The sequence below is a fragment of the Notamacropus eugenii genome, chromosome 2, assembly GCF_028372415.1.
Source record: "Notamacropus eugenii isolate mMacEug1 chromosome 2, mMacEug1.pri_v2, whole genome shotgun sequence".
Lineage (NCBI taxonomy): Eukaryota > Metazoa > Chordata > Mammalia > Diprotodontia > Macropodidae > Notamacropus > Notamacropus eugenii.
The window spans coordinates 489,212,767-489,235,607 of record NC_092873.1 but is presented as its reverse complement, the minus strand read 5'-3'; the positions used below and the strand labels follow the sequence as shown (position 1 = coordinate 489,235,607).

Here is a 22,841-nt window from a genome sequence, read left to right as displayed (position 1 = left end):
CTGCTGAGATGTCAATGTTTACTGTTCAGAAAACTAGCTGCAGTCTCTGAAAAATATTTACAATCCACATGCCAATAAATGTGTGCCACCCCAGAGCCCAGGTAATTGTCACTAATAGCCATAAGCAGTGATAAGCTTGTTTCCTACTGTATCTATGAGATGCTTGATTCACTGAGCACACACATGCCTTGTCAGGTTCTTATTAAAAACATCTGATACATCTGGGAGAACTGCAGGCGCTGTCTGGTCCTCTAGTGCTCTCAGTATTGGGAATAATGTTTTTAAGAGGTTGGTTTTTTTTTTTTTCCTTAGACACACACACACACACACACACACACACACACACACACACACACACACACATACGAAAGAAGCTTTTACAGGAAGTTACAAATACTCCTAAATGACATTTCATTAAAAGTGCGTTTCTTTGGAAAGTGGTCAAGAATAAAAGCCCTGCTTTCACTTGGCAGGGGGAAAAAGTGATGCAGCAGCAGTATGGGAAGCCAAGGAACATCGAAAATCGACTTTGCCATGGATATGAGCAACATTCAGGCAGGTTCAGCTCCAGCCTGGGTGTTTTCCTAAGAGCTCTAATTCTTTCTCTTTAAAATTCTTTTCCCAAGCTGGATTTCCATTTCTGAAGAGGAGACAGAGAAATGGAAAAATCCACATGGACTATGGGCAACCAAAAGAAGTAACTATTTCCTCAGCATGGGAGAGGGAGGAAGACTTCTCAGCATAATGCAAACCAGACGAGTAACAAGAGTAGCACCTGTGATTTCATCCAGATTGGACATTCCCTGTTAGGAAATTCCCTCCACCAAGGCATCTGGGCACCTTCTCTCTAACTCATAGGCATATGACTGACTTATGTGTTAGAAGAGAACTTTGAGCTCTTGCTTGAGTTCTCCAACCACAGTACCATGGTGTCTGTCATAGTAACAGGGCTAGATATTAATTTATAGAATCAAAGATTTTATTTGCAGGGGTGGGGAACCTTCAGTTTCAAGGCCACATGTGGCCCTCTAGGTCCTCAAGTGCGGCCCTTTGACTGAATTCACACTTCATAGAATGAAAGAATTTGTTCTGTAAAATTTGGATTTAGTCAAAAGGCTGCACACAGGGACCAAGAAGACCACATGTGGCCTTGAGGCTGCAGGTTCACCAACCTTGAATAGGGAATTCCCTATTCATTCCCTGAATTCCCTGCTCATCTTCTTTGCAACTTAGAGGCCATTTAGAATCTACAGACTTTCTCAGGGTCTCATAGCCAGCAGTTGTTAGAGGTAGAATTTTCAAATCCAGAGTTTCCTGGCTCTGAGATTAGAACTCTATCCAGTATAACATGCTGCTACTTGATGATGATGAAGATGATGATTAAAATATTACTAATAAAACAGCACTATTTGCATCCACTTCCCACGTATACTGTAGTACCGATCTCAGCTGAATAGAAAATGAAGCTCAGTGATATCAAGGCAGGGCTCATGCTCTGTCTGGCTCTGTTATGTAAGGTGTTCCAAAGTTCCAGGTGACAAAAGGCAGCTATGTGACTGCTATGGCGGAGGGGGGAAAGAAAAAAAGGAATTTTTTAAAGATAAAAATGCCTTTTAATTAAAAAAAGAAACAAACATAGATTCATCTTTCTAAGCATCATGTCTCTAGAGCTAGAAGGTTCCCAAAGGACTTCGAGTCTAAATCCCTCATTTCATGGATGGTGATACTGAGGCATCAGAATGGCGAGTGACATTCCTAAGGAAACAGAAGGGTGGGGGGAGTATCACAGACGGGGCTAGTTGAGGATTTATCAATTTGACCTGGCTCAGCCTTGGTTTCCTCATCTGTAAAACAGGGATAATAACAGCACGTATTTCCCAGTGTTGCTTGTGAGAGTCAAAAGAGATGATGTGCCCTTTGTAGACCACAGAGTCTGGTATTAAGAACGCTCTTCACCCTAGGTATTAAAATCCAAGAAGAATTGTCCTTTTCCTTCAGAACTTAACCTCTGGGGAGACTGAAAGACACAAGTCTTTCATTTGATTTTGAATTTTGATTTTTTTTTTTTAAAGATTTTGTTGTCATTGAAAATCAGCAGTCTGAGCCTAGCTTTAACGAACACACTAGAAGAGTTAAGGGAAAAAAAGCAACTGAGTTAAGTCTCTACCGGGAATGGCGTTGCCATGTTGTTTTTCAAGGTTACTTTCTCTTCATTAAAAACTTTGTAAAATAATAATGAAGAAGAAACTGCTTCTCATTAAGGGAAGAATAAGATCACTAGTCAATTTTACTGCTTCCCAATCTGGCTTCCTTTTGGTGCCGGGGAAACTGACATGCCTTGTATTCTTAGAATTCTGTGCCTCCCTTTCCCTGTAAACAGAAGAGAGCTCATAATTACGCCCTGTTTGATCCATATCAAAGCAAGTGATCCATGTATCGATTTACATAAAGTAAAAGCACATAAAACATCTCTGCTTTTCACCCTGACTTCCCTTGCTTTCTAAGGAAAAGTTTCCTTTTGCATACTTCATTTGAATATAAAAATCTCCCGTTGAAATTTGTGATGTTAAACAAACCATACCAGTCATTCAACTTTTTAATTAAGGATTCAGTGTTCCATCCCTTTTCAGACATTAAAATTCAGGTGCAGTCATTAATCTTTCTAAACGAATTCACCTGTGGCTAATACTGATGTATTTTCTATGAGGCTTGTCATGGGCTACATACTGCATGCATAACCACTCTACACTTAATTACACAAGGGATTATCATTAATGTCATAAAGATAAAGCCTTGCTAGAAGCATTACAGAGTAGTGGAAATATGTGTATATATATTATATATAATATATGTGTGTGCATATATATAAAAATCTCTCCACATGTATATATGAATATAAATATATATAATCTTTCCATGTATATATATACTCGTATGCATACACACATATATGCATACACACATATAGAAATCTACATATACATTTTGTTTCTAGGCTAATATCCACATAATTATTAAAAGAAATAATAAATAATAAATCCTACCATCATAGATAAAATCAGGTTGTAGATAGGTCATGTTAAGGGCCACAAAGCGTGGAAAAAGAGCTACTTCTTTTTGAGTTTTGTCACTGTCTTACTTAAAAATTAATTTGCAATCTGTGCCCTGAACCCAAAGAACAATAAAAAATGCAAATAAAATCTTCCTTTTAATTTTTAGATACCTTGGTTGGATATAGGTAGCAAATTATTTCCAGGAAGGGTAAATTAGCATAACTTTTAGGCATGGTAATTTATATAGGTAAATCCAGCAGTCCTCTGGGAAAACAGCTTGAAAATTTTTCACAAATAAAGTCATTGAAGAAACATAATCAGCATAATTTACAGTAAAATTCATGAAAACACCAAGTGGTGATCCAGGATAAACAAATCTTAAGAAATAGGACAGGCATTGGTGTAATACTAAAGGGTTTTCAATGCTCTAATCCCAATGTTAACACTTGCATATTTTACTTAGCTGTTTAAACCATTTCAGCATATCCAATATCATTCCCTATGCCTTCAGGAGACAGCTGAAGAAATTTGTCCTGGCCATTCTCTCTACTCTCTGGTAACAAGAACGTCAACAATGGTGGTTATTGTTACAGATGACAATTCCTTTTTGGCCTGCTACAGAATTTTGAGACATGTGCACACAAGAAAAGTAATTGAACAGAATATAAACACAACATAAACAGAACACAAAACAATTTCTACAAGTGACAACATAAAGTTAAAATACAGTAGACATATGCTCCAATTATGATAGAGATTCTGTTTATTCAACAAAGAACCTCAGCTAAGAGTGAGAAAATACCAGATTGTAGATGTAAATAATGGGTGGGGGTGAGGGAGGGGTGGTGAGGAGACACAGATTACTATCTTTTTTTAAACACTGAAATCAAAAGAATAAAATCCAAATTGCTTTCACTTATTTTGATTTGACTCATGATGGGTTAGTGCTGAATTTTCTGTTTGATACAAAATGAAGAAAAACATCATGTTTTGCAACTGTGCACAACCCCAGATATCTGTATTATCCAATGGAACATGTTTCTCAATTAAACAGACATTTCTAAACATCTGCAAAATCTGGGTGCTTGCTAACATTTTTCCCTTTCAGATTTGGTACGGTATAAGTGCAGCAACATTTTCTAGAGGTTATCAAAAGAAATAATTTGTGTCTGGACTATGCAAAAGGATAAATTTTGGAAATTTCTACAGTGAAATATTGGTTGCTAGAGTGTGAAAGGCTCCATCTTCGCTTTCCATATTCTCCTGGGCACTCCCCATACACTTTAGGGCATGTTCATTGGGCACTCCAGGAAAACAAGCAAAAGCTTAGGCAGGTTTATCTTAAATGGGGGAGGGCTTTCAAGGGGATTCTAGAGTGTCAAGAAAACAGAACCAAGTCTATGGTAACATAATGTTATTAATTATTAATGTTATTAATAAATTTGCAAACTATAGAATTAGGAACTAATCCACACACTTCAAAGGTTTGCTCCCCACCTTGCTTTCCTATTTTTCTGTTCCCAGAAGGCTTGCTTCTATAAACAATAGGAGATAATTAGATTTAAGCATGTAATTTGATTTAAATTGATCCTAACAGTTACATGGTGAAGTGGAGAGAGACATAGCAGCCAATCATGGACAATATTTTGCTAGCTTCATAGAGTAATTCACAAAAAAACCCTAAAACTGAAGCCAACTTGACATGGGTCATCCATTTCTCATCTAAGTAGTTCGGTCCAAAAAGCTCTCCAGTGTCTCTCCTGCCCACCCTTGCCAATGTGATTATAGAAGATGATCATGCCAGATAATGAGATTGTCTCTCCTTGTTCCCTTGTTTTGGTGAGTGGTTGTGACTTAAATGAATTCTTCCAAGAATTCCTTAAGCCACTGCTAGAATGTTAAGTGGCCATGTTTTGAAGAAAACCTGTCTGATGTTCTTAACCTTGTATTTTAGCTAAAGGGTGGAATATTATGGTTAAGAATGATTAAAAAGTTGTATATGTACAAAGCATAAAACAATTGGCTTAACAAAAAAGAGGAGTGGCTTTAATCTATTGCAGCTTATAGGAATTTTGAAATTTAAAAACTAGAAATATTTTATGAGCACTTAGGTAGTTGTGTCCTTAAACTGGGAAGTCTGGTAAGTAAGACAAAACAAAAACAAGCCTGAACCTACTAAACCAAAAAAAAAAAAAAAAAACCCCAAAAACTAACCCATTAAAAAAAAAATATAGAACCATTTATGCCTTTGAAAAAGATGGTTTAAAAAACAGACTGGTTGATGTTCTGTGTTGTTCTGTAATGGATTATTTTCCTCCTTAGAAAGCTTTCTCTACTAAGGTTTTCCTCTTGGTCCTCAAACCTTTAACCGTAAAACCTTTTACTCTGCTTATGTTCTTTGGGATCAAAAATTTAAATTCATCAGCTGAAGGAAAGAAAGCTGGTCCAAGAAGATAAATGCATTTCAGTAGGGAGAGATTCTAACTTTGTGGGACTGATTGTGAGCTCTTAATTCTTTAGATCTAATGCTGATAGTGACCAGAGTTTAAAAAAAAAAAAACACGCAAATATAAACCTGGATTTTCTTTTTGCTGTTACTGTCTTCATTTGAAATTATGCAAACGATATTTTAGAAAAAAAAATCCTTTGAGAATTGTAAATATCTTTCTTATTCTGCTTCCTGTCTCAAAACTATTTGCTCCTGGACCTGGATGCACTTATTCATTCTTTATTTATTTTTGTTCAAAAGCATTAAATAATACAACTCCAAACCGACAGACATGTAGCCGACAGTTCAAGCACCCTCCCTGCAGTCTTTTGTAACGATGTGTGGTAAATTGCTTAGTGTATCAGTGTAGAGCAGGAGTTCTCAACTGTTTTTGTTTCATGAATTCTTTTTACCAGTCCAGTGAAACCTACAGAGCTCTTCTTAGAGTTATGTATTTGGATGTACAAAATAAAGTACATAAAATGACAAAGGAAACCAATTATGCTGAAATACGATGATCAAAATACATAAAACCATTTTTTTTTTTTAAAAGTTCATAGCTCCCTGATAAAGAAGCCCAGCTGGGGAGATTTCCAATACACTTGGGCATGGCCATGTTAATGCTTGAATGTCATTTTAGCTTTGAAATTCATCACACCTCCTTTTGTTTGTTACAATAGTAGTAAATTTGTTGGGGGAATGGAAGTCCCACGTGGCAAATATAATATTGTACATTTAGGCATTTTAGAAACTATGTTTGGGGGTCTTTGAAGCAGAGGAGTGTTGGCAATATCTAAGACACAGTCACCTCATAGGAGAACTTCCTTCCAAACAATGACTTTGATATGTTTATTATTAATCATCAGTATCTCTACCATACAGCAGGAAGTGTTCCTTTATGAACAAAGACTGAAGAGTTTGTTAATATTTGTGTCCTGTCAGGGAATGCTCACAAATGTTCGCTGGAACCAATACAAATGTTCCTGCTTCTCTGAAAACAGAACGCAGCACTGTTAAGTCCTGTTAGATTTTGCCAGCTATGTAAAACTTATATTAAAGACTAAAACCAGTAGTAATCCAGCACAGTTACCATGAAAACTACCAAGAGAAAAATGTATCAGATATTAGAAATACATACATGAAAACTGAACTAGCAGGAACAGAGTAGTGTAAATAGTGCTTCAGGATGTGTCATCAGAATCTGATCACAGACATTCTTGGAAGTGGAGAAACTGACCAGCTGCCACATTAATTTTGCTTCGTTGAAAGTTATACATTTTTTTTCTTCAGAGAGTACCCATTGATCTTATAGATAGTGAGAGATACCATTAATGCATACATGTTTGAGATAATAAAAGCTTAGGTTTTTCTTATTTTAAGAGAGACTGCAAATGTGATGAACATTACAATAAGATAGTAGAATTAAGGAAAGGAATGTGGAACTACTTTTGTCTGAAAAAAATTAAGCTATGTTTGCATTTACTGTGCAGGAATGATTAATGACATCAAGCTTGACTGGTTAGAAGTTATTTTCCAACAATTTAAGAGCAATTGTCAGACCAAGGACAAAAAAGAAGCAGCTTTCTTGTTCACCTTCTAACATAGAATTCTTTTATCAAAATGTATGTATTCTTTAATGTCTTTGTTTTCTGGATTAAATGTGTTTCCAATTTTATTTCCAATGTAACAGTATTAACAGACGCCCTTTAGTCACTAAGAATTTTCATTCATTCAGCCAGTCATGACTGGAAGAGAGTGTGACAATGCAAAAAGCCATGGATTCAAAGTCAATAGACCTGAAGGTCAAATCCCAATTTGGTCACTTACTATCTCTGTGACCTTGGACAAGTCACTGAACCATACTGGCCTCAGTTTCCTCAGCTGTAAAATGAGACAACTGTACTAATTTTAGCTGTGAGATCACTTCCATCTCTAAATGATTTGAATTGTTGAGTGTATTTCTTTTTTCTCATGTGTAATTTCATAGGAATTCACAAATTGAGTATGGAATCAAGATTATATTTACAGAGAATATCTTACATGATTATGGATTGTTGAGGCAAATGTCTGCCTCTTAATTTCTTTAATCTTCCATTTGACAATGACAGGACCTCTATTTTAGAAGCTTCATGCAGTTCCTTCCCTCTATTAGCTCCCTACTCCAGAAAATATAATTCTTAGAATAACTACTATTACCACCAAACAAAAAAAAAAATCTTGTTGCTACCTCTCATGCTGGTTACACATAGCAGACATATGTTGCACCCCTAATGGTCCCATGCCATGACTTGAGTTTTATTGCAGACAGCTTGCAAACCTACTGATAGAATATAGTATAAACACACCAGGCTCTACTGAATTAGTCAATGCATTTGCAAGGTTAATGTAGCATCTGTGATGCAAATCTGTGACCATTCTAATAGCTCTATGGGTAGACCAAGGCTATTTCTCAGCCCTACTCTGGAGTTCCATTAGATGGGTTCCTATTGCTCATTAACTTCAAGTATCATTTGCATGGTAAATACAGGAATGTATGTAAAGGAAGGGAAGCAGAAGTGCTTTACATTCACCTACCACTGTGGTGTATGGTTGAATTACAGAAACACAAACAGCATTAGGAATAACCTAGACTGACGGCACGTTGTGAAGCCCTACTTTGCATTTCTGGACATATGTTCAATTTCTGTTCGTGAGTTAGCTGGTTACTGGCCTGATACATTTGCTATGAAAGGCTTCATTTTTCTCATTTAGAGGTTCAGCGATATGCCTTGTGGAGTATATTTACAAGATGTCATATCTAACAAGCATGGAACAGGCAATGGAGTTGGAAGCCAATTTCACAAAAGGCAAGTTTCTTTTCATCTGGAGGGCACCAGTGTTAAGACCCCAGCAGGAATCATCTATTTCACAAAGCTCTTCCTTCCTGCACACAGTGTATGCTGAGATACACCACCCTCATGTTGTGCTTTCTTACCAAATGTCTCTTTTTCTGGCTGCTCACTTCATATTTGTCCATCGTATACAAAATGTAATATCTAAAGAAAGCATGATCAGCCTGTGCATTGCTAATCTCATTACTGTAATGGCTATGAAAACATACCAACAAAAAAGGATACTGGTAAGCCACCCCCCACATGCATGCCATACTCAGCATGCCTCCTTATTGAAACGTGTGCATTCACTGGCTCCAAGAACCCCAGCCGTCAGCAAATTCAATTCTCCTTCTCACTCCCTGCTGCAAGTGAAGAATAACTCCTCAGCCTTAAATGAAAGAAGTGCTGACAAGCCTGTCTACCTTAAAGGGTGATCACGTCCAAGGGTAAGACAAGAAGAAGAAAAAAAAAAACATACCCACCCACCTTTCAAATCCAATTGGATAGTTCTATCTTTGGGAAAGAAAGAACAAGAATTCTTTCATTGGAATCTTTTTTTTCTCTCATTAAAATAACTCTTCTCATATCATTACTATCATGAAAGGTTATACGCTAATCATAACCACCACTACTTACCAATCCATAACTTGGAGCCTGACAGGGATTTGTGGTGAAGGTCAGCAGTGATGAATCCTACTGCCTTTTGGAGTGCCAATTATCAGTCTTAAGTAGTGAAGGTGACTTTTATTGAGTAGATAAGTTAATCAATGAATTCAAGACATTAAGACGCATGCATTTTTGGTTTTGCTCTATAGTCTTTAAAATAATGTGGGATGTTACACCTATTTAAATATATTCTTGAATTTAATTTCTATCATATTGAGGATGATCATATGTTATCATGGTATTCAGTTTGGTGAAGATACCCACAAAACTCAGTGCATGGTGGGATATAAACTTGCCTGTAACTGAGAATGGAAACAAAAAGAATGGCTACTTTTTGAGGAAAATTTCAAATTTAGTGAGTGAGAGGACTTTGATTCCCACTAGTATCAATATGAGATACCAGCCACTCAAAAGCATTGCCACTTTAAAGTCTTCTTACTTTACCTGTCTAATCCAATGAATTTACCCAAGAGGGAATGGGGTTGTTGTCTGCAATAATTGGGAAATGATCACACGATAGGAATTTAATTAAAGGAGTTGGGAAAACTGATCCAGGAAAAGAGGATACTTGGGCAATGTTCACTAGATGTCTATACATTTTCTGAAATCTGTCACCTGGAAGTGGATTAAGCTTGCTCTGCCTAGAACCAGAGAACTGAAATAGGAGTAAAGGGTAGATGTTGCAAATGGGTCCATTAAATGTCAGTTATTGGAGTCTTCAAGCAAAGGCTGCATGGACACTTGTCAGGTACGCTTGTAAAGAGGATTCAGTATGAGTTAGATTCCACAGGTGCCTTCCAACTCTGACATTCTCTAATTCTACTGTCAAGTAAACCTATCCAAAATTTCAAGTCTTAGAACACATACTTTTTTTTTCTTTCTTTATACTACTTAACTGGTGGAAAGAAAGCAATAGATTTGGTTAAGAATAGCAATACATCTCTATGGCTATGAAATAAAAATGCAATGGACTCAATTAGCCAGGCATTGTATTGTTAAAAGGAATTTAAAATTCCTTTTCTTTATATATATTTAATTTATATTTTTTATTTTTAATATTTTATTATTTTTTATATTATATTACATTATATTATATTATATTTATTTATTTAAAATAAAAATTTTAAAGGAGTTAAAACTGGTCTCAAAAACAAATTTTGTTTCTTATCTCTGTGACTATCAGCAAATCACTCAACCTCTCAAGTCCTCAGTTTTCAGCTCTGTAAAATAATAAAGTTGGAGTAGACAGACTCCATGATGCCTTCCACATCTAAATCTGTGACCCAAAGATTCTAGACTAGGAAACAACATGGTAGTCACAAGCTACATCCAACAGAATCAGGTAGCTATTCATTATTTAGCGAGGAATCATTTGTTAAGCACCTACTAGGGGATGGGTGCTGTACCAGACTTTGGGGATTGAAAAGATAAGAATAAACCATTCTGTCACAAATCTTACTTATATTTTCTGAGGGAGAAAAAAAAGTATGTGAAAAAAGTAGATGAAAACCAAATATACATTTTTTTTTTTTTTGGTTTGCAGAGCATTCTTTTGGGAGGGGAAGGTGGGGAAGGGATAAGCGGAAAAACTAGAAGTTGGAAATTCAGAACCCATCTTATATAGGAAGTGATATGAGTGGAGAGCCTTGAAGTAAGCTTGGAATTCTAGGAGGAAAAGGTGACTAGGGAGAATTAGTTCATACAAATAGTCCAACCAAAAGATTTTTCAATATGTTCTGACTTGACTAAAATCATAGAGGATCTGCCCTAAAGTCACTGATCATAGCAAAGAAAGCAAGACCACTCCAGGAGAATTTATATAATTCCTATAATTTTTTACACTTTTTAGACTCTTTAGATTTCCAAGCTTCTTGAATGCAGGGCATTTTTCACTTTTTTTTTAAATCCCTAGAATTTAGCTTTGTTCTTGCTATTATTTTTTAAACTTGATCTGTAATTTCAATGATATGGGGCGTGCAGAATATGTGTTCAGTTAATACACTAATTCAGGGACGACTGATTAATTCAGGGATTCTGGTCAACTTTGGTTTATAGACAACACTTCTAGACCTTTCTATTCTATTGCCATTTGTGATTCTGCTACCTTTCTCTTATTTTTATCAACTTTCCTTCACAGAGAAATTTGCTGCCAGGTTAGTCACAGTCTGATAGACTTTCCAGTCATGGGAACTTGCTAATGGCCACCCTTTACCCAGGGCTGCTATCAGCGTCTGTAACAGTAGTAAGCAAGAATCAAGAAATCTTAGATCCTTACAGTATTCAGAACTAAATTGTATTAGAAATATGTTTTTCATAACTGCACATGTGTAACCTATATCAAATTGCTTGCCTTTTCAATGAAGAGGGGGAAGGAGAGAATTTGAAATTTGAAAATTAAAAAAAGAGTGTTAAAAATTGTTTTACACATAATTTGGAAAAAATAAAATATTAAAAAATGAACCTAAATCTTTGAGAAAATGATGACAACTAAAAGCATATATGTATATAAATACACACACATACACATATATATGTGTGTATACATATATAGATAGATACGTACAAACATATGACATCTCTCTTTGGATCAACTCAGTGACTTCAAATTGAGCCTCAGACATCTACTAGCTGTGTGATCTTGGGCATGTCACTGAACTCTCTTTGCCTCAGTTTCCTTATCTATAAAATTATCTGGAGAAGGAAATGACAGACCCCTTAAGTAGCTTTGCCAAAAAAAATCCAAATAGGGTTAAAAAGAGTTGGACACAACTGAAAACAACTGAACAAAAAAATTCTCTCTTCATCTAATGCTGCTTCCTATTGCTTGTGTCATAAACGCTTATAAATAATTTCCAAGTGCTTTGATTTCAAAATACTCATTGTAATGCTTAGAAATCATTTGTGATATTTTGAGATAAAGTTATATAAAGTATAGCATAGTATTAGTTGTCTTGTTTAGATCGCAAAGTATAAAAATTATCAATAATTTTCAAGTATTCAACGAAATAGTCTATATGTGGTCTATTCTTTAAAATATTTTATCATTATTTTTATATCACTTTAATTTCCAAATATATTCCTTCCCTTTCCTCTACTCATTTAACTCTGTAACAAATAATAAAAAAGAAAAGGAAAAATTACAACAAAAAACAGTTCAGCAAAACTAGTCTTTTGGCATCATCAAACCCAGTCTCATAGTATATACAACACACCCCATTCCCAGGCACCTCACGTGAAATTTATTCCTCCACAATATTTTATAGCCAGTGTTTTTTTTTTCTAATTAAAATTCCTTATGTAGATTATTCTCAATGATTTCTAAAATATACCTATACACAGTGATTGGTCAATCAACAAACTTGAGCTGTGCACTTACTCTATCCCAAGAACCATACTCACTATTGAAGTACCAAAACAAATAAGCCACTTGAACTTACATTCAAACTGATCATAATTTTGCACTGATGCAGCATTTTAGTTTCCAAAGAATTTTACTTATATTTGAGTCTTACAACAGCCCTGTGAAGTAGGGACTAGTCTTATTCTCATTTTGAAGATTAGAAAATGAGGTTCCTAGAGATGAATCACCCTGCAATCATGTACAATGAACTCAGGAGGTATCCAGGTAAGAGATGAACTCAGGGCTTCTTGGCATCAAGCCCAGTGCCATAGCCTTGTATCACACAGTCTCTCTAAAGCTAGCCATGGATGTGTTGCCACTTTCACTCATGAGAAGGGGAAATTGAAGCCAAGAAATTGAATTGATGAATTAGGGAAAGGATTTCATGTGAAAACTAACTCCTCATTCCTGGATTTAACGTCAGTTAAAAACATTAATTAAATGCCTACTATGTGCCACGTGTCTTCCTCAATAAGAGCATTGTCCTCTCTAGCAATGGAGCAGGTAGAAACAGAGACATTTCTGCTAATTAGGGTTTGATAATTTCAGGGAGAAATGGGACAAATATAAATGACTTACTTAATCGATTTTTCTCTTCTAAAGAGAATTGCTATTTCTCTTTGTTGATTGGCTATTCCCTTTGAACATACATGTATTATAGTGTTCTGTAAAGGTCAAGTACAGCATGCCATTCTAATTTGCTCTATAATTCTTAGTAAATTGCTGAGAATATCTATCAATATCCACCATAATAAAATATTTTCTTTCTTTTTCTGCATGGTGTAACATACAGTTTTATGATCATGGAGACTTAAGATTTTATACATTATAATCACTTTTAGCTTGGATTGAATTGTGTAGGCTTACAAAAGCACTAATTAGGAGACATTTTAAGGCTTTTTTTATTTAAAAGCTCAATGAGACGTTAAATTTGAAAGCACTTTGAAAAAGTTAATAATGCTGTATGAATGTAGGGATTTATTATCATAGGACCTCAGAGGAAGAAACATAAAATTTTATTATTATTAAGCAATGGTATTAGAGGAAGAGGAGAAAAAGGCAAAGAAAAATCAGCGCTAACTGCAGCAGGGAAGGACAATTAACACATTGATTATTACCGTTCTCCTTGTTGGATTCTAATTTGTTCACTTAGATAAGATGTGATGCCTGGGTTAAAAGTGACAGCACGTAGATATGACGACAATCCAAAATTACAAGATGTGAAATTTAAAGTTATTCTACTTGTGAAATTGAAAACATAATTTACTGACAGTCACTAATGACTCTAATGAAGACAGGAGACTTTAGTTAATACAAATAAAGGAGTAGAGCTGATAATATAAGTGTAAACAGAACCCTAATTAATGAGCATACTAATTGGTCTTCTTTGCAAAGGAGTTCAGCCCTGATATGATCTTTAGCAATCACATCTATAAAACTGACAGATATAGTCAGGGAGGGGGGTTGAGGTAGATGTAGAAATTAGTACTACTTAATTCTAAAAGTATTCATAACAAACTTTAAAAAAAATTAAAATACATGCAGAAGTAGTAAAAAAAATGCAGATTTAGTCAATAAAAATAGTTGAAGTCCTGAAATCAGAAGGGGGGTAACAATGGTGGAGAAGTCTAGTCTACAGGAACATATTGTTTGCTTGAGTTAGAGGTTTTTCTTGACATGTAATTCCATTGAAATTTAGGCTACAGAAGTCAACTATCTTGAAATACTGATTTATTAACTCCTAGGAAAATGTCTTTTTTCTTTCCTTCCTTCCTTCCTTCCTTCCTTCCTTCCTTCCTTCCTTCCTTCCTTCCTTCCTTCCTTCCTTCCTTCCTTCCTTCCTTCCTCCCTTCCTCCCTTCCTCCCTTCCTCCCTTCCTCCCTTCCTCCCTTCCTCCCTTCCTTCCTTCCTTCCTTCCTTCCTTCCTTCCTTCCTTCCTTCCTTCCTTCCTTCCTTCCTTCCTTCCTTCCTTCCTTCCTTCCCCCTTTCCTCCTTTCTTTCCTTACTATACAGAGAACCTTAATGGAAACAACATATTTTGTCCACTTTACCCCCAGAATTTTAACTCGATAATATAAATCTTATCTAGCACTGACTGGATCACATGAAAGAGAAAGAATAAGAGCATTTCTGCTGTATCCTTGTGTCCCAAACACTTTGTGAAATCAGCTTTCTGATAACAATATATACTCAGTTGTCTCCAACTTTGTTTAGTATTTGGGGAAAGTTGTAGGACATAGTCTTTAAATTCTTTTAGAATTTAAATTCTTTTGTTTCTTAATAGTTAGCACTCTAAGATTGCAAAGCACTTTTCAATTTTTAAAAACAAATTAATCTTCAAAACCCTGGAGGTAGGGGCTATGATTATTCCCTTTTAACAGATGAGGAAACTGAGGTAGAGGCTTAGTGACTTGCCTAGTGTCACACAGCTAGTAAGGGTCTGAGGTTACATTTGAATTCAGGTCTTCCTGACTTCAGATGAGTGCTCTATCTAGTACATCAATTAGCAGTCTCTCTCTCTAAACTCATTTCTGCGCTTTGTTATCTATAAAAATGCATGGATTCCTCGGTAGTACTATTCTTTTCTTAAATTCCCATGTTTTAAATTCAAAACTTTGGGTTTTACAGATGGAGAGGATCACTAAATTCAGTAGGTTTGCTAAATTGGTTTACACATTAGGATAGTGTCTAATTAGATGAACAAATCAAAGTGAACTCTGTGTGCTAAAGAAAAAACATAATTCCATCATTTCAAAATTAAATCTGTAGCCCATAGAGTAGTATCTTCTCTTTCCTTTCCCCTTTCCCAGTAGAAGTAGACAGATCTCTTGAATGAGGGATGGGGATGGTTGTTTTGCCTCCTATGGAAATTTCAAGATGATGTATTTTTCTGGGAAGAAACCAAATAAAATTCCCAACTGTCTTCTATTTTGGGTAGTGCTGTCCTCATACAGTGAGTTCCCTTGAACTACTCTGTTTCCTTGAAAATAATGATTGTGCTAATGCAAGAGTTATGTCTGAGTAGTAATTGTAGTTTACAAAGAGGTACATGAGGGAAATAAAATGTATCTGGAAATTGTCCTAGATTGGAGACTCTTTTTCTTTCTGTACCCTTAGCTATTGCATTCTTGTATTGGGGAGTGGGAGAAAGAAGTCACCTGGGATTTGTTTTGCCCTAAAGCAAACAAATAAACTAGTGTTTCAGTACATTAGGTATGTTCATAGTCAAACACTGATGATGTATGTTAACAGAAAAGAAATACACAAATTGACCCACTGTACTATCCCTAGTAGTAATCCTTAGTAATACTATTTAACTGTCATCCTGAGTCATCTTCCCGAGTTCAAATCTGGCCTCAGATACTTACTAACTGTGTGACACCGGGCGAGTCACTGAACTCTGTTTGCCTCAGTTTCCACATCTATAAAATGATCTGGAGAAGGAATAGCAAATCATAGTATCTCTGACAAGCGAAGCCAAGATAGGGTCATGAAGAGTAAGAAATGACTGAAAAATGATTGAACTCATTTATGTAGTTAATTATATATATGTTAATATATTAAGATTTGAAAAATGCTTTATAAATATTATCTCATTTAATTCTCACAACCACCATGGGAAGTGGGCACTACTATTTTCCCCCATTTTACAGTTTAGGAAACTGAGGCAGGCAGAGGCTAAGTGAACTTGCACAATGAATAGAGCTTTGACTCAGGAATCAGGAAGATCTGAGTTCAAATTTGGCCTCAGAAACTTCCTAAGTGTGTGACTCTGGGCAAGTCACTTAACTCCTTTTTGCCTCAGTTTCCTTAACTATGAAATGGGAAAATAATAGCACCTACCTCCCTGGGTAGTTGTGAGAATAAAATGAGATGATATTTGAAAAGCGTTTAGTATAGTGCTTGGCATCATGGCAGATGCTTTATAAGTACCTGTATCATTATCAGCCACAGCAGCAGCAGTGCAGCAATAAATATCAGAGGTGGAATCTGAATGTAGGTCTTCCTGACCTAGGTCCAGCATGCTACCTACTAGACCATTAGCTGCCTCTGTCCTTAGGTAGAGGACACACCCTGCACAAGATTGCATAACATATTTTTCATTGAAATAAACATCTGTAACTTAAAAACCATGCCTAAATAACTGGCTTATTTGGCATCTGTGATGGTGTCAGGAATGGCATCCTGGCAATTCTGTACCAATGACATGGTATACTTCCTTCCATCCATGACAACAACATCTCCTTTTCACATTCCCTTTTTCCTTGAGTGTTATGAGCACTGTGGCTAGGGGATGAGGTTATTTTGTCCCTACATGCACCTAATTCCTTACTTATTCTGCTAAAGAAGCAGTTGGCATCAGTGACTAATGATCATTGTTTTGCAAACTGTCACTCGTGTTGGATTTTATAATAAAGTCAAAAGTCACTTTTGTTTGTTTTGGTTCAGATCTATGATTCTTTGTATGGAAATTTCTGTCACTGATTTTATTTGGCAACTTGTTTGTCATTTACAGTCTTAGAGAATTGCTGGGGCCAGTATGGTATTAACTGATTTGCCTATAGTCACACAGGTGGTATGAATCAGAGGAAGGACTTGAACCCAGGTCTTCCTGATTCCAGGGCCAGTTCTTTATCCACTATAGGCAGCTAGGTGACATAGCAGATAGAACGTCAGGCTGGAGGAGGGAAATCTGAGATCATAACCAACCTCAAACGTTTAATAGCTATGTAACTTTGGGAGACATGATCTCTGTTGACTTGATCTCAGTCTCCTCAACTGAAAAATGTGGCTAAGAATACCACCTACCTCCTATGATTGTTATGAGAATAAAATGAGCTGATGTTTATAAAGCACTTAGAGCAATATTTGGTATGTAATAGATGCTATGTAAATGCTATTACTGATTATGATTAGTATGTCTTTCAGAATATAATAGAAGGAATAAAAATATAGTGACATATGGCTTTGGTTCTTCTCCAAACATGCGTTCAGGCTATGAATTGTAACACGTGCAATAGTAATGTATTTGCAAGTCTGCATGTGAACCTCTGTGAGTCTTAATATTCTTATCTGTAAATGGGGGGAATATACTACTCAAAAGACAGTTATGAGAACACTATTTTGCAGAAATGTGAGCTATTATTAATATTATTTATAGGCAGAATGGCAGCCTTGGAGTCAAGAGGACCTAGTTCCAAGTCACAATTTTAACATATATTGGCAAGATGACTCTGGGCAAGTCATGTAATCTCTTAATGTCCCAGGCACCCTTCTAAGATTCTAAATTGCAAAATAAGTGTTAATCTGCACCAAGTGAGAACATAGTCTCACAAATAGGTCCCTATGCCAATAAATCAGAGGAAGGGTCCAAGCAAAAAAAAATCTAATTAAAAACATGAATAGTGATACAATTATTCTTAATTATCAGAGCTCAAATAGCACATTACCCATCCTGATTACAACAACAAGCACCTGTGTAACAGTGCAGCTCAATTCAATTCAGCAAATTTTTATTTAAAATCTATTTTTTATTAGGTACTGTTCCTAGGTGATGACAATAAAAGCCAAAATTGAAAATGGTTACAGCTTTCAGCGAAATTTGCATTCTATTGGCAAGGGCGTGAAAGCACTTTCCTCACAATGACCCTCTGATGTAGATTCTCATCAGATGGGGTAGTGAAATACCTAGAGAAGCTTGTAGTCACATACCTAGTAATTTCCCCAGTCTGAATGGATCTCAATCTCCTCATTTCAAGTACTGAGCACATTATAAGATGCTCTCTCTTCCCCAAATTATTAATAAAATTTAAATAGTGAAAACATAAGCTCCATATATGATATTCTACTTTTAATTTAATCCAACCAAAGACACCAAGGCAACAAGGGAGTTGTCCTACAACCCTGAAACTGAGGTTGGTTGGTGGTTGTTGTCCTTAGTCTTCTAAGAGGACCAAAAATGACATCACCATTGTAAAGTGAAATTTCAGTGCGTCTGACTGTGGCTGAGCAGACCAATATGAGCTCAGAATGCTCTACCATGGGTTGGGCACAGATAGCCCATGTGAATGTTTGGGGTGGATTTCTCAAATGTGCGCATTTTGCGTTTATTTTGTGCTTCAATTCTGCTTTGCTCAAAGAGCACACCATCTTTTCTTATGTGGGCAGGCTATGCTGAGTGGTCCTGTGCCAGTGTCTCCCATGTTACACAGTCAAATCTGAAGTTATTGAGAGGGACCTTGAGAGTGCCCTTGTATTGTTTCTTCTGTCCACCATGCGATCCCCTGCCCCATGCAAATTCTCCATAAAATAGTCTTTTTGGCAAGCGTTCGTTTTGCATTTGAACAACGTGACCCGCCCATCAGAGCTGAGCTCTCTGAAGCATAGTTTGAATACTTGGCAGTTCAGCTCAAGCAAGGACTTCAGTGTCTGGTACGCTATCCTGCCAGGTGATCCTCAGAATCTTCCTAAGACAATTCAAATGGAAGCGATTCAGTTTCCTGGCATGGCGCTGGGAGACTGTCCATGTTTTACAATGGAGGGATATAAAAGATGTAACATGTAATTCTTCAGTAGATAGAAATGACTGAGCTGTACTCCAAGTTAGAAAAGAATAATTAATTAAGACTAAAAGCTTTGTTAATAACCCTCATCTGTGAGCCATAATAACTCATTTGTTTTAATTGAGTATTATACTATTTTTGTCCCATGAATGATGAAGTTTCTTTCCTGGTCTGAGCACTGGAACTGCCAGTTGAATCTTACATGCATATATTCGATCTTAAGGGAATGGAGCCATGTTTTAATGTCTATATATCATTTGAAATAAAATTAATCTGATTTGTAACAGTTAAATAATTTTTGCTCTTATTGATTATTAATATCAATGTTAATACTCACTATATTATATCTTCATAAAATATACTTTAGCCTTTATGGGGTATTTTAAGTTTGATGAATATTTTACAAATGTTATCTCATTTGATCCTTACAACAACCATAAGCAACATGTGCATTAATGTCCCCATTTTATAGATGAGGAAACTAAGGCAATCAGAGTTTAAGTGCTTTGCCCAAGGTTACACCGCAAGTGTCTGGGACAGAGTTTGAATTGAAATCTTCCTGACTCCAGGTCCAGTTCTCTATCTCTTGGACCATCTTTCACTTCCTGTATACTAAATGAGAACTATGATGTTTAAAAGAAATTATGTGGAATGAACATGAAACATAATTCTTCCTTTACCATTAATAAGGATTTACATTCATCTTAGGCTTTTCAGGTGCAGTGGTGAAACTGGCAAACAGGGATTAAGTCTCCAAGCATGCCTGGGAGGCTGGGGCTCCCCATTCCACTCCCATGGCTCCAGTTTGGTGAGCATGTGTCTGTAAAGGCACAATGATGGCTATTGGAGGGGGAGGGAATCTTGCACTAGGTTCAGAGGATATATGTGTGTTCTGTGACTGTTTCTTGTCCACAGTGAGGGAAAGCCTTTTAACTGGTTTCTGAACTACAACTGAGAATGAATACAAAAGGCTCTGATGGAGAAACTAGATCTCCCTTCCCTGGTTACCAACAAGGCAAAGTCTACTTTAAGTCTCTGAGAAAGGAGAGAGGTAGAGCCACAGAACAACTCAGGGTCTTAAATGCATGTCATTGACACTTCTTTTTCTTTTATGTTTCTTCTCTCCTGTTCTTAGGAGAATGAGCATTTGCAATAGAATGGACCGGGACATGACCCTGTGAGTATGGAAATGTGCAAAGAAACATCTGAGATTCAGTGGTCAAGACCAAGGAGGACCCAGCACAGTAGAAGACAGCTTTTGATATATAAATAAAAAAACAACCCACTGACTATGCTATACCTGCAAGTGAACATGGTGATGGATGTACAATTTGAGTCATCTTCTGGCCTTGGAGGCTGTCCCTTGTTTCAGAGATTATTGTATATGGATTTTTGATATAGGTTTTCATTAAACATTCCTTTATAAAAGCTAATTGATGTTAGTTATTAATGATATCAAGGGAATTATCAGTGATTAAATGACAGTGGAGAAATTATCTTCAAATAATATTGCAAGGAGCATGCCAGAAGGGGCCTTGAGTCGATAGCATTAGAATCAATCCTGAAGGGAAAATGTGTAGCCAGATGGAATATGGGGACCCTCCATGCTAGATATGTGTGTGTTGGAAGAGTAAGGTCAGAGTCTTGAAATCCAAGTAAGACATTAGATTGTTTTGCCTCTAACCAAACAGTGCAAACAAAGTATTTCACGTCTAGATTTTCCCAAATGCTTTCTGCCCTGGTGAAGAAGGATCTGCACTCATATTTCCATTAGACTACATCGTTCCTGTGAACATGATGACACTGTTGATCTCAGTTTATATGTTCGGTTACTACTGATGCTTTAAAAAGATGTGCAGGAGGAAAATAAATCAGCCAATTGTCCTAAATGAGAGACTCTTTTCCCTTCTGTACTTTAGCTGTCACTTTCTTAGATGTGAAAAGAAGAAAACTATTTTAAGATCATGAAAAACAATCAGTTTTAACAAGCTAGCTTCTTTGTTACTCTGATTGCTTTGATTTTACAAGTGAGAAAGCAGAAGTAGCAAATGCCATCGTCGTTAAAAGGCGTGGATTAGGTACCGATATTTGCTTTCATTGGTGATCGGTGCTTCACAATTTAATTTCACAGACGGGTCTCTCCTTTATAAAAGCATCGTATCTAAGACCCACATTGATGGTGTAGACATATACAAGACATAAAAGCACTACAGTAAAGCTAATAAAACAAAGTTTTTGTACTGAACATACATTGGTGGGATTAGGAATTATTTACTCTTGGAACCTTGATTGTATTATCTTTTTAATGAGATACACATTATTCTATGGTTTGTACACTGGTGAGGTTGAAAAGTTCATCACCTGATTTTCACCCCTACATGTTTAATTATTAGTGTCTCCCTCCCGTCTTGTTCCTGACTCTTTTTCTTGCATACTGTATGTAAAGCATTTTGCAGACTTTAAAGGGTTCTATGAATGGGATGTAGTATTATCATCCTCATCATGATATATGGCTTCACTCTACTTCTAACTGAGCACATGCCTGGGGCATACTCTCACCTCCCGTAACCCTCCCAGCATCCCTAACTTTTTAAAACTCAGCTGAAGTATCACCTTCTACACAAAGTGTTTCAGCCTTCCCGATTTGCTAATGTTTTCTCACCAAAAACAAAACAAAACAAAACCCTCCAAAACAAGGGGAGGCAAAGAGAATAAACATTTATAAGATGCCTACCAAGTGCTAATCACTGTTAAATGCTTTTTACAAACATCTCGTTTGAGCCTTACAACAACCCTCTAAGATAGGTACAATAACTCAACAATCCTCTAAGATAGGTACAATAACACAACAACCCTCTAAGATAGATACAATAACTCAACAACCCTCTAAGATAGATACAATAACTCAACAATCCTCTAAGATAGATACAATAACTCAACAACCCTCTAAGATGGGTACAATAACACAACAACCCTCTAAGATAGGTACAATAACTCAACAACCCTCTAAGATAGGTACAATAACTCAACAACCCTCTAAGATAGATACAATAACTCAACAATCCTCTAAGATAGGTACAATAACTCAACAACCCTGTAAGATTGGTACAATAACTCAACAACCCTCTAAGATAGGTACAATAACTCAACAATCCTCTAAGATAGGTACAATAACTCAACAACCCTCTAAGATAGGTACAATAACACAACAACCCTCTAAGATAGATACAATAACTCAACAACCCTCTAAGATAGGTACAATAACTCAACAATCCTCTAGGATAGGTACAATAACTCTCCTCATTTTTCAGTTGAGGCAACTGATGAAGTCAGAGGTTAAGTGATTTGCCCAGTGTCACACAGCTCGTAAATATGAAGACAGATTTTAACTTAGGGTTTCTTGATTCCAGGTCCAATACTTTATTCTTTGTGCCACCAGCTGCCTACATCAAAAGTGTGATTTAACAGAATACTAGATTTTAAACAAAATATATTATACCACATCAATAGTTTAACGAACATGTATACCAGTATATAAGTTCCTTGAAGATAAGGGCTTTCTCTTTCTGTCTCTGGATCCCAGCTGTGACTGGAACACAACAAGCACTTAATAAATGCGTTATTGATTGATTCTTGATGTTTTTCTATTTTTCTCTTCATTATTTATGGCTACTTAAGCAACTGTGCCAATGTTTATATGTATATATATATATATATATATATATATATATATATATATATATATATATATATATACATATATACGTGTGTGTGCATATATATGCATATATATATTTA

General features: G+C 36.2%; 1 long non-coding RNA gene across 1 annotated transcript in view; it reads left to right on the top strand.

The window, feature by feature from the left end:
- LOC140529869 (uncharacterized) overlaps positions 1–20,411 on the top strand; it is a 101,476-nt gene extending 81,065 nt beyond the window's left edge. The window contains exon 3 of the long non-coding RNA XR_011975712.1: positions 20,179–20,411. This is a non-coding gene — a long non-coding RNA (uncharacterized lncRNA). The remainder of the gene's footprint in view (positions 1–20,178) is intronic.
- Positions 20,412–22,841: the final 2,430 nt, after the last annotated feature.